The following is an 11,035-nucleotide window of genomic DNA, read 5'->3' as shown; positions in this document are numbered from 1 at the left end:
GAAGTCCCTTCTTCCTGCTTTAGGGAACCTTCAAACTGTAACTACTATTTAATGCTTTTTATTTTTTGGTGGTTTTTTTTTTCTTTTGTTTTTGTTTTTTTGTGTGAATTTGAATCACTGTCATGCAGACTTGAAACCCCGAGGCAGCACCCGGTGGTCGGTCTGTCTGTATGTCTGTCTGGCTCCGTGTCTGTGAAGGTGGCTCGCCTGGGAGAGGGGGCAAATGGTTTTCAGAGTTATTCAATAAAGTAGCATACACGGTATATTTTACTGACACTGTACAGGGAAAAACAAACAAACAAACCCAAAGCACCCAAAATGCACAGAAAGAATTGGGCTGTGCTTGGATTTTTGATGAGAATGCAACAGAATACAATCGTGGAGGGAGATAAATGGAAGTCATGCTTGCATAAGGTTTAGGGGGATCGGTGGGATGGGCCATGTTCAGGTAGCAGCATCGTGCTGGCAGCACAGGGCACAAGTGGCAGTGGGATGGTTGATTTCCTAGAGCTTGTGTTATCCTGGCTCTTCACTCGTGCTGTGAGATGTCCCACCTCACCTTGGGATGGCACTTTGTCTCCTTAGCACCTAGCTGCAGCATCTGTTGGCTGAGAGCTGGTGCAGCCCATAAGAACATCCTGTGATCCTTGTGGGTCCTGTCCAAATTGGGATATTCTGTGACTGTTGAATGCCCTGTGGAATGGCATGAGGAACATACCCTAAATTGAAGTTACAAACACGTGGAAGCAGGGCTTCCTCTCTTAAAATCCTGCAATGACGTGTTGTGCTGGAGGAGAAAGATGCCTCTGAAAAACTGGAACCACTTCCTATCTGCACAGGCTGTATCTTTTGGAGAGTCCTGGATTTTTGGTGCCTTAATGTGATGCACCTTGAAGCTAGAAAAATATCTGCTTAAATCAGTGCTGGAAAGCAGGCTGGCTCATCTGTGCTGCTGCCAGGCTTGTGGCAGAGCCAGGTGAGAGCAGCCCTGGTCTCAGTGTACGTCCAACACCGTTTCCAACTCGTGCTGCTGTGAAGCTGGGTGGGTTTCTGTCTGAGCTGTTGGGAATGATGTGATTGCTGAACCCAGCTTCTTGGGGAGCGGAAGCACACGAATGGGAAGACCAAACCATCTTGCCATGGTGGGGTGTGGCATGCAGAGAAACAAATTATTTATTAATAATAATGGTTTTAAGTCTTAAAAATAAATTTATTCCTTGCTAACTGCATCTGAGGGTGCTTGTGTTCTGGTGGTGGTGTCTGTTTGGGTGCTTGGGGGCTGCTCTGTGTCACTGCTTCTTCCAGAGATGCTTTTTCCATTGCTGGTGGACGTGCTGAGTTGATAAAAGGAATGCCTTACGAGTCTTTACATCTCTTCTGTCTCAATCCAGCCTGATAGCAGGAAGAAAGCTGTTCAGGGTTCCTTGCCAGGGCTGGTCCAGGTGAGCAGCTGCCTTGTGCTCAAGTGGGAGCTGTGAATGAAGCTTTTGGTAGTCGTGCTTTGTGGCAGAACAATGTGTGGGGCTTCTGTTGTGCGGTTTGTGGTTCCTTTTTATTAAGTTGTTCACTCTTTCTGCCATCCCATTTGATGGAGGGTGATACAGAGTGTGAAATACTCCATTGCATTCCCTCTTGTTTTTCCCAGTCTTGTACTTTCTTCCATGAGAAATGTGAGTGTCACTTCGGATGGTGTCAGGGTAGGTTTGAGAACCAAGACAACAAACCCCACACTGTATTTCACCCACAGCTTTCCAACATTTTATCACCATAAGCAATCCAGAGGCTGCTTCCATTCCTGTGAGGATGCACTGATGTCCCACAGAGGGCTTAAATGATCCCATATAATCTATTTGCCATGTAGACCACAAAGTTTTTCCCTCATTAACGAGTGACTGTTCTCCTAACCAGCATCACCCAGGATCTAAGGTGGTTTTCCTGATTTTAGATAACTCATCAATACTTTCTGATTGCATTTTGGGGCAGACTGATTATCCTTAACGTGAGCTTTTACCCATCCCATCTTGAAAGATGTTTCCTAGCTGCATCTAGTTATAATTACCAATCTTTCTTTCTCCAAACTGAGGCTCTATTTACTTCTCAACTCAAGGCTTCCCACTGACAGAGCCACAGCATGGCACCGGCCCGTTCAGCATAAAAGGCTACAGATAGGAACAACTACTCTTATGTCTGCTACTTGTGGACTGCCACCCCCTTCTTCCATTACTTGTTTGCTGATGGTAACACCTAATGCAAGGTCTAATATTGCCATTTACCATTTGCCCTTTGGCTGAGGCACCCGTGAAACAAATGTTTTCTGTTGGTGTATCCTCAGGAAGGGGTGGTACGCTCAGGTTTAAAAGGTTGTTACACTAAAGGTTCTGTGTTTATGGCCATCTGTAATTTGGAAACCTGAGTGTATCCCTCAGCATGTTTTCTTGCTATTCCTGTAAGGTAGGCAGACCGTTTCCTGACATTTTTTGCAGTGCCTTCTAGGGGAGCCATCTCCAGTTAGAGACTTAACCACCTCCTACTATTTGCTTTTCTACAAGAGTGTAATGGGCAGGGAATGACAGAAACCCCAGCTTCGTGCTTTTTTCAATATCCTGTAGTTCCCATTAACTGTTCACATTTCCTTGATTTGGACATCTATCAGCATTCCTGGTCAACTGGAGAGATCCCAGAGGGCTGGAGGTTTGCCAGCGTGTCTCCCATATTACAAGAAGGGTTGTAAAGAGGATCCAGGGAATTACAGGCCTGTCAGCATCCTTGTGTACCCTCAGTAAGTTTGCAGATGATACAGATTTGAGGGGAGGTGTCCATCTGCCTGGGGGTAGCAAGGCCCTGCAGAGGGCTGGATAGCTGGGCTGAGGCCAATGTGATGAGGTGCAACAAGACCTTGTGCCAGGCTTCGCTTTGGCCACAATAACCCCATGCATGGCTGTAGGCTTGAGGCAGAGTGCCTGTAAGACTGTGTAGGGGAAACAGACCTGGAGGTATTGATTGATGCTCAGCTAAACGTGAGCCAGCAGTGCGCCCAGGTGGCCGAGAAGGCCAGTGACATCCTGGCTTGGATCACAAATAGTGTAACCAGCAGGAGCAGAGAAGTGATCATCCCTCTGTCCTCAGCATTGGTGAGGCTGTGCCTCAGAGAGCAAGAAAGCATCTTCATCGCTTTCCAGGCTTCTCAGGGCAGCAGTCAGGGCTCCTCTGAGGAGAACAGCATTTGCCTGGGACTTTGTCCCCTGCTCTCACTCAGCAGCTTTTGGTGAAGGGCTGCCCTTGCAATTAAGGCATTCCCTGTGGCAGTTGGGTCTGGATCTGGCCTTGCTCCATGCAACCTGGCCTGCTCTGCTCTGCTTTGCAATGCAGCATGCGTGCCTGGATCAGCCCTAAGTTCTGCATGTGTGGTTAAACCTCTAGTGAGCCTGTAACAGTTGGGATATCTTGGGCAGAGTGGGGATGTGGCCACAGGGCTGCTGCTGCAGCATCTGAGGATGCTCCAGATGCAGAGAGCAGGCAGAGATGCTGCATTTCACCCAGCGGTCTTTTCCTGCTCTCTTGAAGCACAGATGATACCCTGCTTCAACTGCAGCTCATCCACTGTGGTGCTCACCCCTAATCTGCTTGGTGTTCCAAGAGGAGGAGGAAACTGTATTATGGAAATGGTGTTTTCTCAGCTCTAACTGGAATGCCCAGATCCTCTTAGCAGAAACAGACCAGTCAGGACACGGCTCTGCCCCAGCGGAGCCTGAGCTCACAGTGAGCTCTTAGCTGTTGGCTTCAGCACTAATCGTAGTGATCCCCACTTTATCCTCGTGCCAGCATGACTGAAGCTGTGTACAGGGCAATAAGCTGCTGTACAGCTTGGTGTTGCATCCGCCTGATTTAGCTGGGGAGGTGCTGAGGCCAGGAATTAGGGAGATGTTCTCATGAGCCCCAGCATGGCATTCTGCAATCACCCTGGTTTGCAGAATCATAGAATCACAGAACCGTAGGGGTTGGAAGGGACCTCTGGAGATCATCAGTCCAACCCCTTGCTAAAGCAGGTTTCCTGCAGCAGGTTACACACACAGGAAAGCATCCAAGTGGATTTGGAATATCTGCAGAGAAGGAGACCTCACCACTGTTCCAGTACTCCATCACCCTCACTGTAAAGAGGTTCTTTCTCCTGTTCAGATGGAACTCCAGTTTGTGCCTGTTGCCCCTTGTCCTGTCGCTGGGCACCACCAAAAAGAGCCTGGCCTTCTGACCTCTTCCATTTAGATATTAATCAGCATCAGTCATCTGCTCTCCCCTTCTCTTCCCCAGGCTGAACAGCCCCAGGGCTCTCATCCTCTCCCCATCAGGAGATGCTCCAGACCTCCACCATCTCTGCAGCCCTCTGCTGGGCTCTCTACAGCAGTTCCCCGTCCCCCTTGATCTGATGAGCCCAGCACTGAGCTCAGTGCTCCAGAGGGCACAATATGAGATTATTTATGAGGTGAAGTGATTGGCTTGTGGTCCTGGCTTAGAGTTTTGCCGCATCATTTGTGACCTCTTGATGTAATATGTGATTTCACCCCCAGGGTTTCCAATGAGTCGCCTGTTCTAGGGATGTATTGCTTCTGTTTGGGGTCATGGTTGTGAGCACACACCCGGTGCTCTGTTATTTGTGAGCACATCGAGGGTTGCTGTGGCTCATCAGCCTGAGCAAAACTTATGTTAGCTGCAGGAGCTGAGCAAATCCACGTGGGGCCGCCAGATTGCACCAAAGATGAGCTGGATGCTGAGGTCTGAATCGCAGCCCTGCAGTCCTTTCATTGGGAAGGCTGACAGGAGATGTGCAGCTACATGGGGAGAGATGGGCTGGTGACAGCTTTGGCTGGGGCCAAGGGATGCTGCTTCCCCCCACCAGGGATTCAAGCCCACATGTGTTCAGGATGGGACAAAGCCTTGCAGGAGCCCAAGAGCCCTGTGGCCTCTTCCCATGCCCTGGGCCATGCTCTTTCCATCCAGACTAACACCTAGGTGTATTTAAATGACACCTTGCCTTTTGTCAGCCGTCTTGACAGCTTCCTCTAAGAGGATTGTTGCGGTAGGTGTAATATACTTAAGGGATTGTTAAGAACAATAGCATTTCAGCAGCACTCTGCAGACAGGCAGCACAGGCTGCCAGCCTCGGGAAGCCCAGTTTGGCCACCCAAGACACAGGAACTGGCCATGAGGCACCTCTCCCTCCTTTGGATTTGATGTGTGCCCAGAACAAGGGATCCAAGTGCTGGTGAGATCTGGGGATTGATAATCACCTATTTTTCCCTCATGTTCCTGAACATCTTTTCTAGGAGGATCAGCTCCATGATCTTCCTAGCACAGAGGTGAGGCTCACTGGCCTCTTGTCCCCCGGGTCCTCCTTTCTCCCCTTCTTAAAAATGGGATCAATGTCTCCCCTTTCCAGGCCTCAGGGACTTTGCCTGATGACTTTTCGAATGTGATAGAGAGACCATCATCATGGTGGAGAGTCACCATCAGCAGCAGTAGCCAACAGGCTGTGTGAAGAGGAATGAGAGAGAACGGCTCCTCAAATCAAACACCTACCCATGCTCACAGTATGCCACGGTCCCCTTTATTGCTAGTGCTCCCTACACTGCAGCTGAGAAATCAAAATCAAACAGCAGAGGGGCAGGCAGCAGCTGCTCCCTTCCTGCAGTGCCATCAGATGCTGATCTCTCTGCTGCCCTCAGCTGTCCCCACTTTCTTCAGGTTCTTCACTTTGCTCTTCATCTTCCACCAGAAGGAGAGGAGACACTGCAGTGTGCTGCTGTGCCCCAGGCCCTTGTACTCCACCTGGGGCATGGGCTCCATCCCTGCTCTCTGCAACCTTTCCAGGGCATCTGGGGGGATTGGCTGTGCCCACGGGGGCAGAGGCCACACAGGGGCTGTGGTGGGAAGGGACTCCCCTTGTTGCATCCCCCAGTTTTTGGGACTTCTGGGCAGAGGCTCTCTGCACTCCTCGCAGTATTCCTCACTGCCACAACATTTGGGCAGCCACACATCTTTCCCCCATGCGTGCAGTGTCTTCCCACTGATGGACAAATTAAAGAGCAACCCAACCTTCAGCTTTACCTTCTCCTCCTGCACCACCACATCCAGGGAGAAGATCAGGGCAGTCAGCATGGCCATGGCCGCGGTGGCTGAGGAACTGCTGTGGTGTGGGCAGCTGTTGTCCAGGCACCGGCAGCACTGCATGCAGATGGGATATTTGCTCCTGTAGCCCCCGCGTGCCCTTTGAGCACCGCTGTCGTTGTTTTTTTCCATTTTGGCCAGCAGGCTGAGGCAGATTTGTGTGGTGTCCAAGGACTCCATCAGGCATCTGGGGAGGTCCTTCATGCTGGAAGTGGAGGGTGAGTTCCTGAGGAGCTCTGAGTTGGCGGCTGGACTTGAAATTCCTTCTTGTCTCTCCTGCGGCAAGCTTCTTCCAGAGGCTGATTTTCTTTGCAGTCTGCTTCCGTGCTGTCTTTTTTGATGTGACCTCACCTGGCTGAGTGTGGAACTCCTGGTGGGACAGCGGGTTCTGCTGTCGGACAGGAAAGGTGCAACACCATCACTCAGGTCTTCTGATGGATTGTCCTGACAGCTCTGAGATGCTTCAGCCCAGAAGGGTTCTTGGGGACATGGGGAGAGGCCGCCACAGCAGCACGAGGTGTGCGATGTGGGGCCAGGTCCATTCGTGCCGCTCTGCTCCATCCTCCTGTCCATCTGCTTGCTCTCTGTTACTGACGTGCCCTGCTCCACAAACAAGCTTGTCTTCGTGGGGAATGCCAGCCTTGGTGGGCACTGCTTGGGAATTGAGGACCTGGGAAGGGGAATGGAGTCACAGGGATAGGAACGTCTTCAGTCTCAGCCTGGTGTAGAGCTGAGCCGTCCCCCTCCACCCCGCTCTATTTCATTTCATTTAGTTTCATTTCATTGCATTTTGTTCTATTTCATTTTAGTCCATTTAGTTTTTAGTTCATTTAGTCTCCTCTTCTCTTCCTCCTTCCATCCCATCCCATCGCTTCATCCCATCAATTCATCCCATCACTTCATCCCATCCCATGCCCCTGTACCAGGCTGTGCCCAGGCAGCATTTGGAGAACACCAGCTCGTTGTTGGTGCAGTGCCTCCTGGCCTTGAGGATGGCCAGCACTGCTATGCCCAGCAGAGGAATGGTGCAGCACACCCTGTGGTTCCAGCGACCCCAAATGCTGAGGCCTGGGAGGATAGTCATGACTGTCAGAATCCATAGCTTCGTTGTCTGCTTGGAAGTCACATTAAGTGCGTGGCCACCAGCACGACTACACAGCTCTTAGCAACAGCCCTGTGATGGTGGCATGGGCACAACCAGCCCGAAGGGTGTCTGGGCTCTGGGATTTTGGAGGCTGACTGATGTGGTGAGCACAATGCTCCTACCCACCTCCTCCTTCCAGCTGCTCCTCTGATGGAGCCACCCTAAACAGGGCCATGTCTGTGACATGACGGTGACATCCCTCAAACACACAATGGCTGCTGTGGCCCCAGCTCCCAGTCAGTGCACTCAGTCACCTCCTAGCAGGGAAGCTCAGGGGCAGCCACTGCCCATTTTTACCTGGCCTGATTCCTGGTGATGGTGCATGAGAAAGAGAGGGTGTCTCATGAGTGGGCCCTGCACAGGCTGATCTGCTGGGGGGCTCCCCACTTGCTCCCACTGCTCCTCCATGCTCTGCCCCAGGAATACTGGCAGTGCTGCACTGTGTCACCCTGCTCCAGGCCCTTGTCTTCTTGGTGGACCTCTTCCTCCACAGCACTGTGTGCTGGTGACATGTTGGATATGTGTGTGTTCACGTAGATGCAAGAAATCAGCCATAAATCTATTTGCTGCTATACTAGTGGTGAGCTTGTGTTCTCTGGGAGAGGTGACGTCAGTCCTAGCTTCAAGAAGAGCAAGGAGGAGAACCTGGGGAGCTCTGGGCCAGTCCAACTCCTGACTCCTCACTGCAGGACCCGGGGCCGTGCTGGTGGCCCTGGCAGCAGCCCCCCATTCCCAACCTCCTTCTCTCTCCATGGCAACAGCAGAGACAAATACCATGGCAACCCCATGGCAACAGCACAGGCGATGCCACTGGTTCCCACAGCCCAGAGGCAAGTGGATGCCAAGGCATCCTGGAGCAGCCTTCCAATCACAGAATGGTTAGGTTGGAAGAGACCTCGATGACCACGCAGGACCAACCCCTGCTCTGGGTTGGGTGCCCCCCACCAGCTCCTCCACCAGCAGCACAATGGGACATCATGTCCTACCTGGTGCCCAGGGAACCGCTTTCCAACAGCAGGTGTTTTCCCTGGGGTGGGAGCCAGCTGTAACCAAAGAGCATCCCCCATAGGGGAATTTAGGGTTGCTCCAAGCCCCTGCAGGGTCTCAGCTCGACTGGGCAGGGTGGGCCCATAGTAGCTGTCCCAAGGTACAAACAGGAGGTGAGCTGGACTGGGTGAGGGAGGAGACCCCAGGGTTTGGAGGCATGGACTGAATGGGATCAATGAACAGGAGTAGATCAGTGGTTACTTTGTGGGGGATGGAGGTGTTCAAGAACCCTGGAGATGTGGCACTGATGGATGTGGTCAGGTGGGGCGCACGTGATGGGTGATCTTTGGGGTGTTTTCCAACATTAATCATCATAGAATCATTGAACTGTTTGAGCTGGAAGGGACCCTTAAAGGCTACCTGGTCTGACTGCCTGCAATGAGCAGGGATGCCCACAGCTCCATCAGTGCTCAGAGCCCAAACCAGCCTGACCTTGGCTGTCTGCAGGAACATCCACCACCTCTCTGGGCAACCTGTGCCACTGCTTATAGTGTCAACCCCCTCCAAAACCGCCTAGGTGGCACAAACCTCACTCCAGCAAGCTGTGCCACCCCCTGTGATATCCCCATCACCCAGTGCTGCCGAGCAGCCGGCACTGGGGGCTGCACAAAGGGCGATCTGCCTTTCCCCCTGTTGTTCTCAGAGCACAGGAAAATGAATTTTTCACCCCTGTAAAGTGAAAAAAAAATTAAATTAAATTAAATAAAATGGGTGGACTTTCAAAGCCCATCGATAACTGCATACCTTAAACTTGCTGGCAGGCGCCCGAAGGGTACCTCTCCTCCAGCTGAGGTCGGCCAGCCTGCAGATGGCAGCAACCACCCGCAGCAATCGAACCGGTGGGGACCGCGGCCACCCACCCTACAGCTCGGAGGACACCCCCAGCACCGCTCCTGGGAGTCTCTCCCTGCTCCTTCAGCACCACTTCTCCTTCTCCATCCCAACACCGGCTGGAAGCCCCCCAGAGCCCTCCCACCGTCCGGACCCTCCATCTCTCAGCCAAAAGTAAGTTAGTGCCTTCTGGCCTCCGACAGCCGCTGCTCGAAGCCGTTTCCCAAAGCGCCGCTCGCTCCCTGGTGATGGGAGAGGTGCTATTAATAAATCCCGTCAGCTTTTATCGCTTCTCTCTGTGCCAATGAAGAGGGCGGTTTGGGGAAGGGGGGAGGCGGGGGGGAAACCTGTTTCTCTCCGGCGTTTCATAGCTACGAGCTCGGCGCGGGAGCATGGGATGGCTCAGCAGGCTGTTGAACCAGCTCTCCTGTGAGTCCGGGGCTGAAGGTGGGGAGGGAGGCTTGAGGGGAGAAAGGTTGCTTGGTTTTTGGTGCGTTGGGTTCACTTTTGGCGTGGCTTAACCAAACCCTCCTCCATGGGGCTGTGCTGGCCAGGGCACAGCAGTGGCGTCGCAGCATCCGTCCCAGACTTGCACCTCCTTGGGAGCGCATGGAGAGGGAAAGGTGCACGTGGAGCTGTGCATCTCTCTGGGCAGAGTGATGCCTGGAGCTGCTGTCCCCTGCTGTTCCTGCTGTTGGGGGTGGACACCTATAGCCCACCTGCTGCCCCCTGCCCTTTGCTGGGAGATGTTGGCCTGTGTTAGAGTGGCCCTGTGATGTTCAGCATATTGGAATTGCTTGGGGTCGGGCTGCCAGTATGGCTCTGTGTGCTGCCGATGGCACAGGAGGACAGCGGTGCCCTCAGTGCTCCTGGCCCCTAAGTGGGGGGTTGCCATGCCCTGAAGCCTTCCTTGATTCTTTCCTCCAATTCTCAGGGTGCAAAGGGGCCCTTCAGCACCTGGCTGTGGGGTGCTTGGCTTGTGTCCAGTGGCTGTGTCACACCTCGGGGGGGGGGGGGTCAGCAGGGAACAATTCTGTGACCCACTGTGGGGCTGTGCAGTGGGGTGCAGACAGCAGGGACCCTCCAAGCACTGTGTGGGGAACCCCCCAGAAGCTGCTTCTTCCAGTGATGGGGATCCATATGGGAGCAGGGGCAGTGTCAACCCCTCCCCATACTAACACCCAACTTGCTTTCGTGTAGGGAAACCGCTATGGGGCAGGAGGTGGCTGTGAAGGGGAATTCCCAGTAAGAACCCGTTCGCCCCATGGCTGCTGCCTGCAGCTGTGCCGTGCCTGTGGTCTACAGAGCCTGAGGCTGAAAGGAAGGTGCCTGCATATGGGTTTTGGGGAACTGCCTGTCTGCGGCTTTGCCTTGCTGCTTCCCCTACCGTGCTCAGCTTTCTGCATGGAAACCAGCCCATGTGGCAGTGCCCACTGCCCCCATAGCACCCCGCTGCTGGGACCACAGTGCTGTGTTGTGGTGGGGAGGGGGGAAGGGAGAGCACCCCACTGCTCCCCCCTTCCCTCCTCCTCCTCCTCCTCCTCCTCCTCCTCCAGCCCTCAATATCCAACACCCCCAATGCCATATTGCAGGGCTGGGGGCTGTGTGCTGCTGTGTGATCAAAGAGGGGCTCAGATTGTGGGGTGCCCCCAATTCACCCAACAAAAGGGGTGGTGTGCTGAGGGTGGTGGTGCTGCCAGAGCCCTCCCTGCTGCCCCGGACATTGGCACAGAGGTTCTTGCACCATCCTCATTCCTTCCTCATCCCCTCGCACAGCGCTGGGTTCCATGGGGGCCGCTTGCCAGCTCTTCCCAGGTAGGAGAGGCCCCATACGCTGGGCCCCGTGCCCAA

The sequence above is a fragment of the Lagopus leucura genome, unplaced genomic scaffold (assembly GCF_019238085.1).
Source record: "Lagopus leucura isolate 7727_CA_CO unplaced genomic scaffold, USGS_WTPT01 109-23_obj-0_obj, whole genome shotgun sequence".
NCBI lineage: Eukaryota > Metazoa > Chordata > Aves > Galliformes > Phasianidae > Lagopus > Lagopus leucura.
The sequence above is the reverse complement of the archived record's forward strand: the minus strand, read 5'-3'. Positions refer to the sequence as shown.